The following is a 17,379-nucleotide window of genomic DNA, read 5'->3' as shown; positions in this document are numbered from 1 at the left end:
CTAATCCTTGATCCATATTCCTAAAGACATTGGCTTAAATATTGCAAAAGAATATCATATTCCAGGAGCCAATGGTATGAAGGAAGAACTGAGCAAGAGTTTCTACTTTGCTCAATTAAGCATTATTAAATCACTCTCGTTTGCAGAAGGTTTTTCTTGCTTTTTATCTCATTTCCCCGGCTTAATTTAACCTCATTAATTCCAACCAAACCTCTAGATGATCTCCAAGATACTTTACAGCCTTCAAATTCCAGGGTTCTGCTAAATGCTTCCTTCCTAAACTTCTACAGACTTCTTAGCTCCTTCTCTGCAATTAACTCCTCCCCCTTCTGCCATCCATGCCCTGACAGAGCTGTCAGCCACGCAGTGAGGATATTCTGTTCTTCTTTATTTTCATTCTTATCAGTGAACCCTTAGAATTATTTTTGTGGCCCCTTTCTGAACTCGTTGTCCTTTGTCTACTACATTCTTTATGAAAACAGGATGCCCAAGCCACACGTGGTTCAGTTACGCGAAGCTGGCCAACATCTGGTCCAAGAAAGCAGATGGTGCCCACAGTGCTGACCAGACCATCAGTCCTGTGGTCCTCTTGACCATCTCATTGACTGACATGCAGAATCGTGCTTTACCGCCAGATTGGACCGTTTGCCCACGATTCATGTGTACCCATCTTTCCACTCATATGTAGAATCTCCCCTCTCGACTATTGTCACATATATTCACAAGCTCTAAATCTTTCTCTAAATCACTTTACCAAAACAAACTATTAACTTAAGGCACATTGTCACATTTCTCCTTAGTTTTAGTATCTTGAATATAAAAATCAATTGCTCCTCAGCCTTTTGGCTAAATTCAAATGTAGTATCTGTTCTTATTAGTATCTTGAATACAAAAGCCAAAGGCCCTAACCCCAGTGCATAATTACTGTATATTATCTTCCCGGTGGTTTCACTTTATTTTTAAAAATACTATACTCAAAGGTGTATTGGGACAATACACCGCTTAGAAACTGAGAAGGGTCTGGGAGCCTGGGTGGCTCAGTCAGTTAAGCATCCAACTTCAGCTCAGGTCATGATCTCATGGTTCGTGGATTCGGGCCCTGTGTCAGGTTTTGTGCTGACAGCTCGGAGCCTGGAGCCTGCTTGGGATTCTGTGTCTCCCCCTCTCTTTGCCCCTCCCCCGCTTGCACTCTGTCTCCTCCCTCTCTTTCTCGCTGTCTCTCAAAAGTGAATGCATGTTAAAAAATTAAAACAAAAGGAAACTGAAAGGGTCCTCCCAAAATGAACTCTTCAAATTGACTTTTAATTTCTTAACTGAAAATTTTCTAAATCACTTAACTCTCTCTTTGTTATGACTTCTCTAATGAACTACACATATTAAAATCAGGGAATCACTCTGCTAACTTCAAGGTAAAGAACAATGGCATACCATGAGACAATTTATTGAACCAGAGGCTAGGGCAAGTTTGTAATAGGCAAGAAATGCCTAAGGTTCAAGTCTGTCTCTTGTGTGTGTTGTCTATTTGTTCTCAGCTTGTAGCTTTTTGGTGAGATGCCTAGTCTTTGAGATGTTTTCTCTTGCACATATGGAATGCCAATCCCTGGGTTAAAAAAAAATTAAGTCCAGGGATTTATAACCCCTGATCCTCATTCTAACCAACAAAAAGTATAAGCACCCAGCCTAGAGCTGGTAAGGTTAAGGAGTTTAGAAATTTTTTGTGCCACTGCTTTTTGTTTATACAACTCTTCTTGGTTTCTTCTCACTGGAGAAATGGAATGAATGGGGGATTGGAGGTCAGAAGACCTGGGTTCTAGTGCAGTGTCTGTTTTTCATTTTGGCCCCGATGTTTTCATGAGTAAAATGAAAACAAGAACAAGATTTTAAAGCTTGCACATGGTGTTGATGGAAAGATTAAAATCAACAAGGTTGGGCGCTTGGGTGGCTTAGTCGGTTGAGCGTCCGACTTTCGCTTAGGTCATGATCTCGCAGTTCGTGGGTTCGAGCCCCGCGTCGGGCTCTGTGCTGACTGCCAGCTCAGAGCCTGGAGCCTATTTCAGAGTCTGTATCTCCCTCTCTCTCTGACCCTCCCCTGTTCACGCTGTCTCTCTCTCTCTCCTAGAAATAAATAAAAATAAATAAAATAAAAAAAATAAAATCAACAAGGTACGTGCAATCTTTTTGTGTGTGAACTAGAACACAGAATAATGTGGTATAGCATTAGAAAACAATGAGTTGAGTTATCCCTACTGTCGTTATCAGCATCATCTTCAGTTTTCTTCTACGCCTTTCAGTATATATGGCCACTTGAATCAAAGTCTGGCTATGAAAAATCCTATCAAAAGCGCCTTTCCTCTACTTTGAAGGTCATATTAAACTCAAGTTACCTCATGATGAAAACAGTATCCACACTAGGTGATCATAAGGACTGACCACATGGCCATCCAGCTTTGCCAGGACCAAGATTACTGACATATCAGAAATCTGTAACATGTCCATTTCTACCAAGGAATCTGACTTATGAGATGGGGGGTGGCTTCTTATCCCCTCCCCCTAATAATACAATTAGTTTTTATCATTTCCTGGGGAATCCTTCCAAATGTTGTTACTAGAGATACTTAGGGAGCATGAAGTGATGTTTTCCCTATTGTCGCAGGAAGACAACATAGTTATTTTTCACCCAGAAAAGAAATTGTGGAAAAAATATCTAATATTTTGAAAACCTAATAACTGGTTCTAGCTTTGAAAGTGAACAATGGCTCATCTACATATGCAGTTTGACTTGGGTAGATATCAGAGATATCAAATAAGAAGCTGTGAAGATGAATTCTTTCTACATGAATGCCACCTCTAGTGTGACCCCAGCTTGATGCATGGCCTTAACTTTCATCACACGGTGGCATTTGTAAAACATTCTTTCTGTTGCATCATGATGAAATATCATGCTGGTGGGGATCCGTTTATAAATCTTTTATGGAGAGGACTTGAGGAAAACTGAAGTGAATCACATGTACCAAACATGCTCCCAAGAAAGGTCAAATTAAAAAAATGGATATTGCTTTTCCCAAAAGTGACTATGGTAGAGTCTGACATTTAGAAGGTGTCACTCAGCCTTTCTGCAATTTGACATAGTCTTAAGTCAATGAAATGCTCCAACGTGCTACCTGGAGATCTTCACAAAGGAAAGAAAAGAGAACACTTTTAGAGTGGGAAGAATCTGAATATTCTTTTAAGTGGAACTGGCAGAATTTTTGTTAGGAAGGATCAACGAACTAGAATAAAAGAACAGAGAGGCCAGCCACCATACAGATTCAGGAAAGGGGCATGAACTATAGATGTTTTGAAACCATGTGAATTTGGTCTAACCCTGTGCCAGGGCCAACATGCTAATTAGGCATCAAAATTTACAAGGGATGCTCTGGAAATTAGCCAGCATTGAAGACAGCTTCCTGTCAGCAATATGCTGACTTCTTAGGTGACTGTCCAAAGTATGCAAGACAGGTCACTAATCCTTTCATTAGAAGACAGGATGTGCATTCTTTCCGAAAAAATCTCAAGAAGTAAGCGGTTGGCACTGTCAACTCAGCATTGCCTTGAAATTGGCCGTTTTAACTTTTTTCAATTTATTTATTTTGAGGGAGACAGAGACAGAGCAAGTGGGGGAAGAAGAGAGAGGAAGAAAGAGAGAATTCCCAGCAGGCTTCATGCTGCCAACACAGAGCCTGATGCAGGGTTTGAACTCACGAAACTGTGAGACCGTGACCTGAACTGAAACCAAGAGTTGGATGCTCAACCTAATGAGCCACCCAGGCGCCCCAAAACTGGCCATTTATACTTAAGCTCAGTCATGCTATGACACTTAATTTACTTAAGGAGTGATAACTGGGCTGTGCCCAGAGCCCAGAATGCCCTTCTAATATTCACTGGCTTTTTGAATCATTCATTTTTTGGAATCTCAAATAACTTCTTACCTCTCTTGTTAGGCTTTCTCTACCATCTCAGGCAGTGGTACTTTCCACTCCCCAACCTGAACTTCGCCTCTATCATTCTATCCCTGGCATGGCCACCCTCCCTCCCCCCTTGCTTGTCTTATCTAAACACCCACCCAAACACCTCAGCTCTCTTCAGTGAAACCTTCCCTCTTTTCTTCTACTTTCTTCTCTCCCTCCCTCCTTCTTTTCCCTCTTCTTCTCCCCCTCGTTCAGTGAGTGTGTTTTGACTGGTGACTCTGCTAATTACGGTGGCAGGCACAGAGGACAGATACAGTAATTAGCTCAGATCCCTTCACATATATGTGTATACAGGGTGTATGCATGTTTGGGAAAGTGGTTAATGTCCTCAAGATGTAGTCAAGACTGAGGGTAGAGGGAGGTTACTCTAAATATCGTTTTCTGGAATGATCTTTTGACCAAGTGACATTTGACATTTGAGCTGAGACCTAACAGCCCTGTGAAGGTCTAAGAGGAAGTGTTCTAGGTAGAGAGAATAAGCAGTGCAGAGCCCCAGGGTAGGAATGAGCCCGATGCTATGATAGACAGAAAGGCCACTGTGTGTGGCTGCAGTGTGGTGGGGGGAGGGGACCGGGGGTCTAAGAAGAGGTTGATACAACAGGTGGACTGAGCTGGACCAGGGTCTCCACTGGCCATGGGGCAGGTAGGCTCACACCTACTTCCCCTGCGCTCCTACTGCACATGCTGTCTCCACTGAAGCAATCCAGTTGTTCCTTTACATTATTCTTGTTTGTCCCTGTTCCCTACTAGCATATCAGCCCCAGAATATCATGGAGAAGATGCTCAAAGAATTATTTATCAAGGGGCTCCTGGGTGGCTTAGTCGGTTAAGCATCCTACTTTCACTTAGGTCATGATCTCGCGGTTCGTGAGTTCGAACCCCGCATCGGGCTCTGTGCTGACTGCCAGCTCAGAGCCTGGAGCCTGTTTCAGAGTCTGTATCTCCCTCTCTCTCTGACCCTCCCTTGCTCACGCTGTCTCTCTCTCTCCTTGAAATAAAAATAAAAATATTTAAAAAAAGAATTATTTATCAAAAGAAGTAATGAATGATTGATTATCTTTCAGTTGCATGTCCCATGGTTAGAGCCATTGAAGTTATCAAACTGCGAAGGGCCAGCCTGCCTGGAGATGGCTTAGTTGGTTGAGCATCTGACTCTTGATTTCGGCTCAGGTCGTGATCCCAGGGTTGTGGGGTCAAGTTCTGCACAAGGCTCCATGCTGAGTGTGGAATCTGCTTGAGATTCTCTCTCTCTCTTTATCTCTCTGCCCCTTGCCCTCGTTTGTGTGTTCTGTCTCTCTCTCTCTAAAATAAAATTTAAAAAACAACCAAACAAAACTGTGAAGGGCCCGTGGATAACAGGTACTGATTGCCTGATTGAGAATTCAGTGAAGGTATTTGTCCTTGAACTACTACATAACAGCATACATGAATGGATAGCTGTTTTTGGGGGGGTGATCTCTGTTATACACCCTTATTCCAGGAGCTTCTGAGAGGACCCCTTGGCTGCCTGCAAGCTGGATGCTACAGAATTTTCGGCAGGTTTTGATCCCATCAATCTGTCTTCCTGTCTATTGGATGCATCAGGCTGGACTAGTCACATCCACGACTCCTGTAAGGACTCAGGACTTGCAAGATCAGCTCTTCTGTCCCCAGGTCAAATTCTGCTATTACTCACTCTGCTCTCACCTCCCCGCTCCCCCTTTCTGCCTCCTCTCCCCTACCCTATATATGCAGGCCTGCATGCCAGCCCACCGCTGGGCTTTTCCTAGGCTTCTCCAAGTATGACATACCAGACCTAAGGTCTGGTGCTTCCACGAAAGCACTTGTGCCCTTGAGTAACTTAATTGGTATTTGAGTCACTTTTCTTTCCTGTAAAGTGGAAGTGGTGATAGCTGGCCTTTGGCATTGGTGTGCAGAACGCCTGCGAATCTTGCAGAGGTGTCAGCCCAGAGTGTGGAATGCAATGGACAAATATAGATACTAGATTCTTCTTGTTGTTCTTGCTTCAACCTTGCCTGTGGACACAAGCCTTGGAGTGTCCCACTGTTTGCTTGTCATTAAGTCCCCATGAGCATTCTTTTCATGATTCTACCTTTATTTACCTAAACTATTCTTCCTACTGTACTTCTCTCCTTAGGTATTTGTGGAAACTCTGGGCACCAATGCCTAGTGGGTATGTTGGGAACCTCACCCAGAAATTGAAGATCAGAAGACAATTTGTTATTGATTGAGTACCACGTGTCTAAAAAAATCAAGGCATCCATATGCTGTGGTCATTCTGCAGAAGCCTCTTAAATTGTTTTTTAATATTTATTGGGGGGGGAGGGGCAGAGAGAGAAGGAGACAGAGAATCTGAAACAGGCTCCAGGCTCTGAGCTAGCTGTCAGCACAGAGCCCGACATGGGGCTCAAACCCACAAACCGTGAGATCATGACCTGAGCTGAAGTCAGATGCTTAACCGACTGAGCCACCCAGGCACCCCTGCAGAGGCCTCTTAAATACCCATCTTGCTGTGTAGGGTGTGGCTATGAGGGCCTTGTCCTAGCCCTCAGTCAGTGGGCAGGGGAGGCGCTGTAGCCAGGCCAGTCTGTACTGGGCACTAGGTCCATGAGGCAGCAATATAAGGGTACCGGACATCAAGCCCTCTTCCAAGTAGCACACCCTGGGAAAAGGAAAATGTTCTCTTGTCCAAACTGTTTGTATACAAATTGGATTTGATACATAACTACTCTAAACCAAAAAGCACACACATTCTTACTTAAGTCAGAGGGCACTCGAAATATTATAGAAGAAAATGCGTATATTTAGTAATTATAGCAATTAAGGCTCCCCCCCATATATTTCCTAAATGCTGTTTTTCCCCCTTCCTTCTGAGGTTCTTTCAACTTCATCAAGAAGAAAAATCAACTTTGTTGACCTTGGCAAACTTTAAGTAAGTTATACCATTTAACTCTTTGCATTCCCAATGTACACGCTGGAATTCTTCTAATGTAGCATTCTTGATTTACTTAGCTTCACTGAATGGCCAAGAATCATTTGGGAATCTTTATGGAATTTGGAGAACAATGACTTATGTTTCTCCGTGAACTTGAAGATTCTTTTTCCCAAAATGAATGTCCTAAAATGAAGATTCATTTTCCTAAAATGCCTATAAATTCTGTTTAAGCGAAGACAAATTTTCTATCAGGAATTTTCCCTGAGGAAAATTCTCTCATCTGCCAAAAAGAAAAAAAAAAAAGAAAGAAAGAAAGGAAAAAGAAAAAAGAAAGGAAGAGGGGAAAGTCAACCTAATGGGCTCATTTACTTTGCCCTCTAAAATGTGGTGGCATAAAGTATATTGAATAAAAGAAACCCCAAAACCACGATGGGACTCTCCAAACCAAAATTTATTGGTTTTGTTGTCATTTTCCTTCCCCAACTCATTACTTGGTGGCATGTTCCCTGTGTCAAACACTAGGACCCATTAATCATACATCCAACCTTTTATGTGGGCAATTTTGTTACAGTCCTGTGGTTTCCAACTTATTCGTGAATCAAAATGTTCTTTCCCAGGAGCATTAAATCACAGGCAGTTTGTGCTCCAAATGTCTTTATCCTTTTAACATGAATTAATAAGCTTCCTGGTAAGGTTAACAAAATTGCAATGCAAGATAATGGTTGTCATTCACATCCTTAATTGACACAGCTAGTTCCCAGAGAAGGGAGGTGTGGGGGGACTTCAAAAGGGGCTTAGTGCTAAGTAGTTAGTTCCGGACTATATAGAGCTCCTGGCATTTGTTTGCATTTTGATGATTTATTAATGGTTCTTGCTAGTCTGTAGGCAAAAGTATCCTTTACATTTTTTTTTTTTCAGTTTTTATTCTACATCCTTGATACTCAAAGTTCCATCCATGAACTGGCAGCTTGAGTATCAACTGGGGAGCTCCTTTGAAACGCAGACTCTCAGGGGTGCCTGGGTGACTCAGTGGGTTAAGCATCTAACTTCAGCTCAGATCATGATCACACAGTTTGTCGGTTCGAGCTCCACGTCGGGCTCTGTGCTGACGGCTAGCTCAGAGCCTGGAGGCTGCTTCGGATTCTGTGTCTCCCTCTCTCTCTGACCCTCCCCTGCTCATGCTGTTTCTCTCTCTCTCTCCGAAATAAATAAAACATTAAAAAAAAAAAAGAAATGCAGACGCTCAGGTCTCATCTGAGACCTAGAATATTGGAATCTGTACTTTAACAAGATTCCGGGCTTATCCATGTGCACACTAATATGAGAAGCAATAATCTACCTAGACAGCCCCTCAGGGCTGGTCCTTCTCTCAAACCCCCTCTCCTCCAGCCGATCTTTGTAAATTACAGATGTGGTTATATAACTCTCTTACTTACAAATGTCAAGTCCATTTCTGTAACTCGCCTGCAAGGCTCCCTGTCATCATGTCCCTGCCTTCCTGCCTGTCCCTAAGCTTCTTCCCCCTCCCCACACCTGCCGTTCTAGATCAGTGTGTCCATTAGGGCAGCCACCAGTCATATGCAGCTACTGTACACTTCAGATGTGTCCAGTCTGAACTGAGATGTGCTGTAAGTGACAATATACACCACATTTCAAAAGCTCCATATGGGGAAAGAATGTGAAATATCTCATTAATTTTTTATATTGAGGACATGTTGATACATACCATTTCAGATATATATTACAGGAAGTGAAACAAAGTCTTGAAATTATTTTCCACTTTTATCTTTTAAAAAGGTGGCTACTAGGAATTTTAGGTGCATTTATTTTTATTGAACAGTGCTGTTCTCTGCCCACTATATTCAGGTTTGTGGTCTGTTTAAGCAGTTCCTTTGGTTTGGAATTTTCTTCTTTACCCCTGTCTGCCTGGTGAGCGATTTTCCTATTCAAACACATCTGCTCTACCTGTCATATTCTTTATCTTTATTCAGGATAAAGCAAGGATACCCTGAGCATTTCAGCAGTACCCCATTGAAGGGTTATCAAGCTATCACTGTCATCTGTTCCTAGTTTAGTCTCTTACTATATTGATTAATCTGTGAGTTAAAGGGGGAGGGGGATGTCTCATACTTGAGGGTCTACTGTGTGTGAAGTGGACTAACCATTTTACAAAGTGGCGTGTTTTATTTTGTCCTCAGAAGTAGGCCAAATGGGGTGAAGCTCAGAGATGGTAATTTATTTTTCCAAGGCCACACAGCTGCTAAGTGGCTGACCCATATTCAAGTCCAAGACTCTCTGACTTCAAACTCTGCCTTTCACGGTGAATTCTCACTTAGGTTACTAATTGCCATAGGGTAGTGGGGAGGAAGTTTTGGGAAAGTGATATTAATTACATGGGAAATTTGATGCCCTTCCCCCTTTATAAGTAGGCTTTATGGCCAGCATGGAGCTCAGTGTGGGCCTTGAACTCATAAGCTTGAGATCAAGACCTGAGCTGAGATCAAGAGTCGGATACTTAACTGATCAAGAGTCGGATACTTAACTGAGTCACTCATGCCTCTCCAAGTCATGCCCCATTAAAGAAAACAGAAATGTGAGTATGTCTCTAGAAAGCTGATTTATGCCATATATTTTTTCCTTGACTTTGGACAGTAGAATATTATGGTTGAAACACCAGTAGGTTGGTAACAACAAATCTTGGATTCTGATGCAGCTTCTACCACTAAATTAACTTTAAAAAGTCACTCCACCTATCTGGGTTTGGTTTCTTAATCAATATAATCAGAATTTGGAGCACCAGTTGTCTCCCAGCTCAAAGGTTCATAAAATTTTTCTTCTCTCTGTGATTTTGCATTTCTTTTCAAAGAATGGATAATACATTTTCCTTCTGTTCACTTGATATACAAGAAGGATGGAGAAATAGACACAGGAACTGAAATCCTACGCTATCTCATTCAGTTAACCCTTGTCCCTTGCCAAATGGCTTTCTTTAAAAAATGCCAGTCATGGAAAAAATAACCAACCTGAATAAGGGACAAATTATATACAAAGCTTTGCAGTCCCAAGATTTTATTACCCAATAAAACTCTAGAGTTTTCCCAGTACTGGTGGGAATGGTTGCCAACTGCCACACAAGGAAACACTTGACATATGTTCAGTTTTAATTCTAAAACTCATGAAAATCCAACTTAATAACCTTGATCAGAGAACTTGAGAAATACTGCAACACAGGCTGAAGCACTTAATGTGAATGATCCTTAATATTCATCTTTTCCTTTCTATCCTTTTCTTTTCTTTCTTTCATCCTCTAGCTCTTTCTTTTCCTTCCTTCTTCCCTCTCTTCCTTCCTTCCTTCCTTCCTTCCTTCCTTCCTTCCTTCCTTCCTTCCTTCCTTCCTTCCTTCTTCTCTCTCTCTCTTTCTCTCTCCCCTCTTCCCTCCCTCCGTCCCTCTTTCTTTCCAACATGGGGCAAGAATTGATAATGACCTTAAGGGAAAAATACAATTTTGAAGATAAAATTAAAATGACAAATCTCATGATCTTCACTAGGAACAAGAAAAATCTAAAATCTAAGCATGTTTTTGACTAGAGGGAGCTTGCCAAAAATAGAAAACACGTAGGTGTAGTCAAGATAGAAAAGCTTCAGAATTCCTTTGATGATTGCTCCCTCAAGAAAGCTTTTATTTAAGGAACAAATACAGTGGGAATATCAAGCTCAAGAATGTACAGCTCTGTTTAATACCCTTAAATCTTGAGTTCCATTTTAATGGAGTGTATGAAGCCTCAGAGTTCAAAAGAATCCTAGCCCCAAGTTATATTTTCAGGATTTTGAACAAAAATGGGAAGAACAGGATCATAACAGACTAATTCCTAAGACACAAAACACTGAAATTTTCAGTTATAAATAGCTTTAAATATATGGCATGAATGTAATGTCTGCAGCATTTGAATTTTAGAGTATTTGAGTTTTCTCAGAAATATGAAATTTTACTTTTTTTTTTCCACTTTTTTAATGTGTATTTATTTTTGAGAGAGAGACAGAGACAGAGAACAATCAGAGGAGGGGCAGAAAGAGAGAGAGACACAGAATCTGAAGCAGGCTCCAGGCTCTCAGCTGTCAGCACGAAGCCTGATGTGGGACTCAAACTCACGAACTGTGAGATCATGACCTGAGCCCAAGACAGATGCCTAGCCGACTGAGCCATCCATGGGCCCCTCTCAGAAATAAAAATTATTCTGCAGTTTTTATTTTTTCAGGATGATGTCAGAACTCTTTATTCTCTGATTTCTAACCTATTATGCATATATATACATATATATAAATGTAAATATACACATACAAATAAATGCCTACACCTACTTTCATATATTTATACATACATGCATATATTAAAATCTCCATTGAGTCTCTGTTTGAAAGTCACTGTCAGAGAAGCCTTCCTGGACCAATCTTTTTTTTTTTTTTTTTTACAAATAGTTTATTGTCAAATTAGTTTCTACATAACACTCAGTGCTCATCCCCAAAGTGCCCTCCTCCATGCCCATCCCCCCCTCCCCCCCAAGGGCGGAAATGGTGGGGGAAAGGGAGAGAGGCAAACCATGAGAGACTCTTGAATCCTGGACCAATCTTTATAGTAACTATCACCCATCTCTGCTCCTTTATCTTCTATCCATTTTTCTTCATGACACTATCACCATCTGCATATTATGAAACCTACCATGTACTTACTATCTGCTTTTCTTACCGTGGCATAGCTCCCAGAAGAAGGGCAATATATTTCCACGTTCGCCATTGCTGCACCTAAAAATAGAGGTGCTCAGCAAACATACACGGGGAACAGAAACATGGTGGCTGCTTATTTGGTACAGGGCACAGTGCTGGTCATTCTACACCTGGTAACTCATGCCCTCATTTGATCTTCTGAATGAAGGTTATGGCTCTGGCACATTTTCTTTTCATTCTAGAGGTGACTTTTCTAGAAGTGAAGAAACTCTCCCAAGTAGGCGGCGTCAAGCCTTGTCTGCCAGTGCATCCAGCCATTTGACTCCTCTGCCTCTTCCTCGGCCTCTTTCCTGAGGTGGATGAGTGAGCACCTGCTTTTGCCAAAGGTCTGGTCTCTTCACTCCTCCCTGAGAACACCAGGTTCATACTTCACTGTAAAGCTTTGCTCAGGTCACTTCCATTGTGGAGGAAGTGAGATGAGTGACAAGTTCCTGGGGTCTTATTCATCTCTGGCTATTTGAGCGGATCTAATTCCTTAAATATATTCCTCCATCCCAGGGAGAGAACAAGAGGAAGTATGTCAAACTGCCTTGAAAGAGGCTCCCATCCAGCAACCCTTCAGCAGCCATAGGTGTCAGGACTGAAGGATGAAAGGCTGAGCTTCTCTATAAAGAAACACCTCATGGTCTCTAAAATCGTTCACTTACTTCTCTTCTCCCTCACTCCAGAGGGTAGTCCTTTGCTTTTCATATCACCATAGAAGGTTAGCCTTTTGTATAGCATGTAACTGCTTATGTGACAGTCCCTCCTAGGCGCCCCGCTCTGAGCATCCCATAATATAGTTAGTGCTCAACCCATGTTGGCTGAATGGCTACTGAATAAGTTGCCTATTGTGTTGGCTCATTATTCATTCTCCTTTTAAAAATAACAGCACACTGATTTTAAAGGGAGAAACTGTTCTTTCCCCATTGGAGCCAGTTTGGATAGAAAGGTCCATCAAGTTGCCCCAAACTCCCCTGGCCAATGGCTGGGCAGTTGACCAATTTAGGCCAATCAGAGCTCTCTTTCTGGAATTTCGACCTTGATCCAAATGGAGGTCATAATTTAGCCTGATGTGGAGACTGGAGGAGATGGGTTCCAGGCTCTATCAAAGCCTAGTTCATCACCTTCCTTCAGATTCTTTGATCCATCCCATGGATGGTCAATAATACCGTCTTTCCATAAATTAGCCATTGCCAGTCTCTGCTCTTTCATTCAGCAAATACTTGCTGGGCACAGCTATGTGGCCTTTCTCATTAAACAAACAGACAAGGATCATTGGTCTTATGGAGCTTGCATTTTGTCAGCGATACAGATGGTGAACAATATAAGCTGGGATTGGGCAAGTAGTTTGCAATTTAAAATGGAAGAGTTGTGGGGGGCCTTGCTGAGGTGAAGGACACTTGAGCAGGTACTTGAAGAAGGTGAGGGAGTGAGCCATGTGATATATGGTGGACCAGCATTCCAGACACAGGAAAACAGTCAGCAAAAAGACTGTGATGTGCAAACTTACCTGATATGTTCGAATAAAGAGGGGAGGTCACTGTGGCTGGATCAGAGAGAATGCTGAGTAGATCCATTTGAGGGGACAAGGCACAGGTAACAGGGTCCCAGACCGTGAAGGCCCTGCAGGTCATTGTAAGGATTTTGGCTTTTACTCCAAGAGAAACCGGGAATGAGTAAGGTGTTTTGGAACAGATAAGTGGACATGGCCTTTCATTTTAAAAGATCACTTTGGCTTCTGCTTTGGGAATAGAACTCTAGTGAGGAAAAAGCAGAAACAGGGATTTATTTGAAGGCTATTAGAATGAACCAGGAGAGATATCATGGTGTTATTGAACCAAAGTGGTACCAGTAGAAGTGGACAGATGTGGTCAGACACTAGAAATTTCTTTTAACATTTCCAGATGTAGGTGATAAGAGAAAGAAAGAGTCAAGAATGACTTCAGGCTCTTAGACTAAGCAAGTCAGGAAGATGACTATAGTCATCAACTTGGATGGAAAGGCTGAGGGTACAGCAAAATTTTAACGGGCATAGACGAGGAGTTCAGTTTTGGATAGATGCTGGACATTTAGGTAGGAATGTCAAAGAGTGGTTAGATATGCAGTTACAGAGTTTGGAAGGGTCTTGGCTCAGAACATGAATTTGGACGTTATCTCTGCATACTTGGTATTTAAAATCGTGAGACCAGATGAGACCCCAAAAGAGTTGGTATAGATGGAGAAGAGAGGGCCAAGGACCTAGCTCTGAGGCAGGCCAATGTAAAAGATCAGGGGTTTCAAAAGGAGATCAGGAGTAAATTATCAGTGACTCTGGAGGGTAACCAAGAGAAAGGCTTCCCTGGAAACCAGGCACAACAAACCACCAAGTTTGCCAGTGGAAGGTGGCTGGGTCCTACCATCACCAATGATGCTGCAGGTCTAGAAAGACAAGATACAGGACTTGGCCTTTAGATTTAACAGGATGGAAGGGATTAGAGGTCTCAGCAAAAGCAATATCAGGGAAGTGTGAAGGCAAAAACGTGAACCCAAGTGATTTAAGAGGAAATGAGAACACAGATATTGAAGACCAAAAAAAAAAATGGTGGTTTGTATCATCCCAAGAACCTCACCAAGTAAAAATATAATCCAGCTATTCAGTTCTTTTTTTTTTTAAGTTTTTTTTAAATGTTCTATTTATTTCTAAGAGAGAGAGAGAGAGCGTGAGCAGGAGAGGGTCAGAGAGAGAGGGAGTCACAGACTCTGAAACAGGCTCCAGGCTCCGAGCTGGCAGTCAGCACAGAGCCTGACGCGGGGCTCGAACCCACGAACCGCGAGATCATGACCTAAGCAAAAGTCAGACGCTTAACCGACTAAGCCACCCAGGCACCCCCAGCTATTCAGTTCTTGAGTGACTTCTTTTCTTCTCCAAATACTTTTGCTTCTTCAATTCCTGTCTTCCTTTCAAAGTCCAACTCATGTTACCTGTTTTGTCCTTGCAGATGTGCTGAAGCATTTATTCTCTAGGACCTGAATTCAGCATTTAATCAAATTCTGCCTGTACTCTACTCTTCTCTTACATGTCTTAGCTCTCTCCGCAACTATTAGCCCCTGGAAGGCAGATACAGTGCTTTAAATTCGTTTGGTGTTCTTATAAATGAACTCTAAAATATTATGCACTCAATGCCATCCAAAGAGGCCTTGGCCACTCTTCTCTGTCCAATTAATTTATATTCTCTGATAACCAATTCTTCCCTTGATTAATACTTTGACATGTAAGAATAATAACCAATATGAATTAATATTGGTATCTTGTGCCACCTAAAAATCATAACAGCGTATCAACATGAAATACCATTGCATCAAAATTTTGTGCCCCACATGTCCTCAAAGTCCTGATGACATGCTTTCGCTTGTTATATTTCATTTCTCTCCATCACCCTATGAGGTCCTCATTAAAAGTATGTGACTCTGTACATCATTGCTAGGTCATTCAAAATCTTGAACAATAACTCTGAAAAGATAACACTCCTCTCTTGCTTATAGTCTCTGGAAAAAGGAGAAGGGGTTTCATTTCTGCAAAGCCCACACCTTGCTAAATAGTACAAACTGAAAATATTGTGAGTAGCTACACCAGCTGATATAGTGGGGGAACTTGCAGAGGGGAGCTGTGGCTTTGACAGTGCTCAGTTTCTCTCATCTACTTTGCTCGAATCTGCTGCTAATGGACCCAAGTACCCTCTTGAATCCTCAGGCTTAAGCCAGGATAGAGGTGGAAGGCCATGGTTTCTATGTTTGACACCCTTACTCATCCTGAGAGGCTGAGATATTGGTTCCTGTCTAGAAAGGTCACTCTGGGTAGAGCAATGCAATTGGTAAAAGCCCTGGGACTCCGTAGGCTATGGTCAACACATGAGCCTTGTTCCTGCTAGAATCCCTCCAGGAGGAGAGCTGTGATTTAGCATTCGACCCCAGCCAACCATGAGATTGATTCTGAGCAGGATCTCCCAGCTTGGTGGAGGAGCCTGACTTAATTAGAAGCAAAGTGGCCTCTTTCTTAGCCTTCCTGGCCTTTGTGTAAAGGCAGGTTAGAATTAACTCTCCCCAACACATCTCTGACTGTTCTCTTCATCAGTATCTTGAGAAACCATTGGCCAGGATCATAACTTTTCCAGTCTTGGCTATGAATGTGTAAAATTAAAATCTGCCCCCACAAAACACCCTCCTGCCTTTGACATTCAAGTCCTGGAAGGACACTGGTATCTTTTTTTATAAAGAAGAGTTTTACTACCAAGAAAGGTAACCATGGAGCGTTTAAGTCAACATTCAAAATTCTCATGCTTTACCCCTGCTTTTAATCTCATATCTAGTACGTTCTAAGCCACAATAATAATCATGAAGTTTGAACTTAAAATGATAACATTATTAGTAGAAAGAAGCTGATGAGTGCTGCTGGCTTTGCATCAAAGCTTAGCATCAACACTTGATTCAACCTTGAGCTTTCTACCTCACAATTGCCCCAACTCATCACATGAGGGGGTAATCTCTAAGCTCCCTCCTATTTAAATATCCATGAAAACTGTCCATTCAAGTCATCTCTTTTTCAGTCAATTGGAAAATAGTCACGCTTTTCAACTGCTTCACTAAGTGAACTATTTTCTTTGGTGTAGTACTTCACCCATGCTGTAATAGCTTATTTCCAACATTTCTGAAGTTAGATAAAACTTATAATTTTCCCTTAGTTACAGAAGTCAGGGCATGATGTCTGTCCCACTGCCCCTCTGTTTCCCAAAACTCATTACCACAGGTGATTTAACTTGGTAGTTACATATAAAACATGTCATTTTAGAGATGGAATATTTTTATATATGACCCTAATTTTAAGTATCCATCTTTGTGACACTGAGGCTTAGCTAAGTGCTTTTAAAATAGAGGAGACAAACAAAACGACCAGTTTTATCAAGATTGTTGATGGCGGGCACTGAAGGTCTTGGCTCTCGTGTTCCGGAAACAACTATCATTTTGAACTCAACTTCAAAGCCACAATTTCCAGGTGGCTAACTTCTTTGACACTTAACTACTTCAAATAGTGTGGCAACGGAATCTGTCACTTCATGTGGATCCCAAACAGCCCGAAAGCACATATGTACCACCGCTAACAAGTGACACTTTCCAGAAACGGGCCGTTCAATATTTTCTCTGCTATTCTTACTTAAATACTGACTTAAATACTTACTTAAATACTGATTCCTGAAGCTTAGGTCCAATTACATAGCAAACATCACACTCTGGACTGTATTAAGCCCCATATTTGATGCTTTGAAATTGATCATTACTTAAATTTTTTAAATGTTTGTTTATTTTTGAGACAGAGAGAGACAGAGTATGAGTAGGGAAGGGGCAGAGAGAGAGGGAGACACAGAATCTGAAGGTTCCAGGCTCTGAGCTATCAGCACAGAACCCGACCTGGGGCTTGAACTCACGAACCGTGAGATCATGACCTGAGCTGAAGTTGGATGCTTAACCAGTGGTGCCACCCAGGTGCCCTACTTTGAAATTGATTATTAACAAAATATCAGAATTTGTGCTAGGAATTATTTTCCTATTCAAAAGAATCACCTTAGAGAGCTATGCATTTATAATACTGGCATTGGTCTAACACACACACATACACACACACCCAGTACAACTAGAAGC

At 41.8% G+C, this 17,379-nt stretch overlaps 1 protein-coding gene and 1 non-coding gene across 2 annotated transcripts in view; one reads left to right on the top strand and one right to left on the bottom strand.

The window, feature by feature from the left end:
* The window catches only part of PHACTR1 (phosphatase and actin regulator 1), a 573,363-nt gene that overhangs the window by 485,352 nt on the left and 70,632 nt on the right, over positions 1 to 17,379 (bottom strand). The window lies entirely within an intron of this gene.
* On the top strand, positions 827 to 1,014 carry LOC120231681. Its single transcript, XR_005528385.1, has one exon. It is a non-coding gene; the product is annotated as a U2 spliceosomal RNA (small nuclear RNA).

Source organism: Hyaena hyaena, unplaced genomic scaffold, assembly GCF_003009895.1.
Source record: "Hyaena hyaena isolate Hyena2069 unplaced genomic scaffold, ASM300989v1 scaffold_60, whole genome shotgun sequence".
In the NCBI taxonomy this organism is placed as follows: domain Eukaryota; kingdom Metazoa; phylum Chordata; class Mammalia; order Carnivora; family Hyaenidae; genus Hyaena; species Hyaena hyaena.
This window is presented reverse-complemented; position numbering and strand designations above follow the sequence as displayed.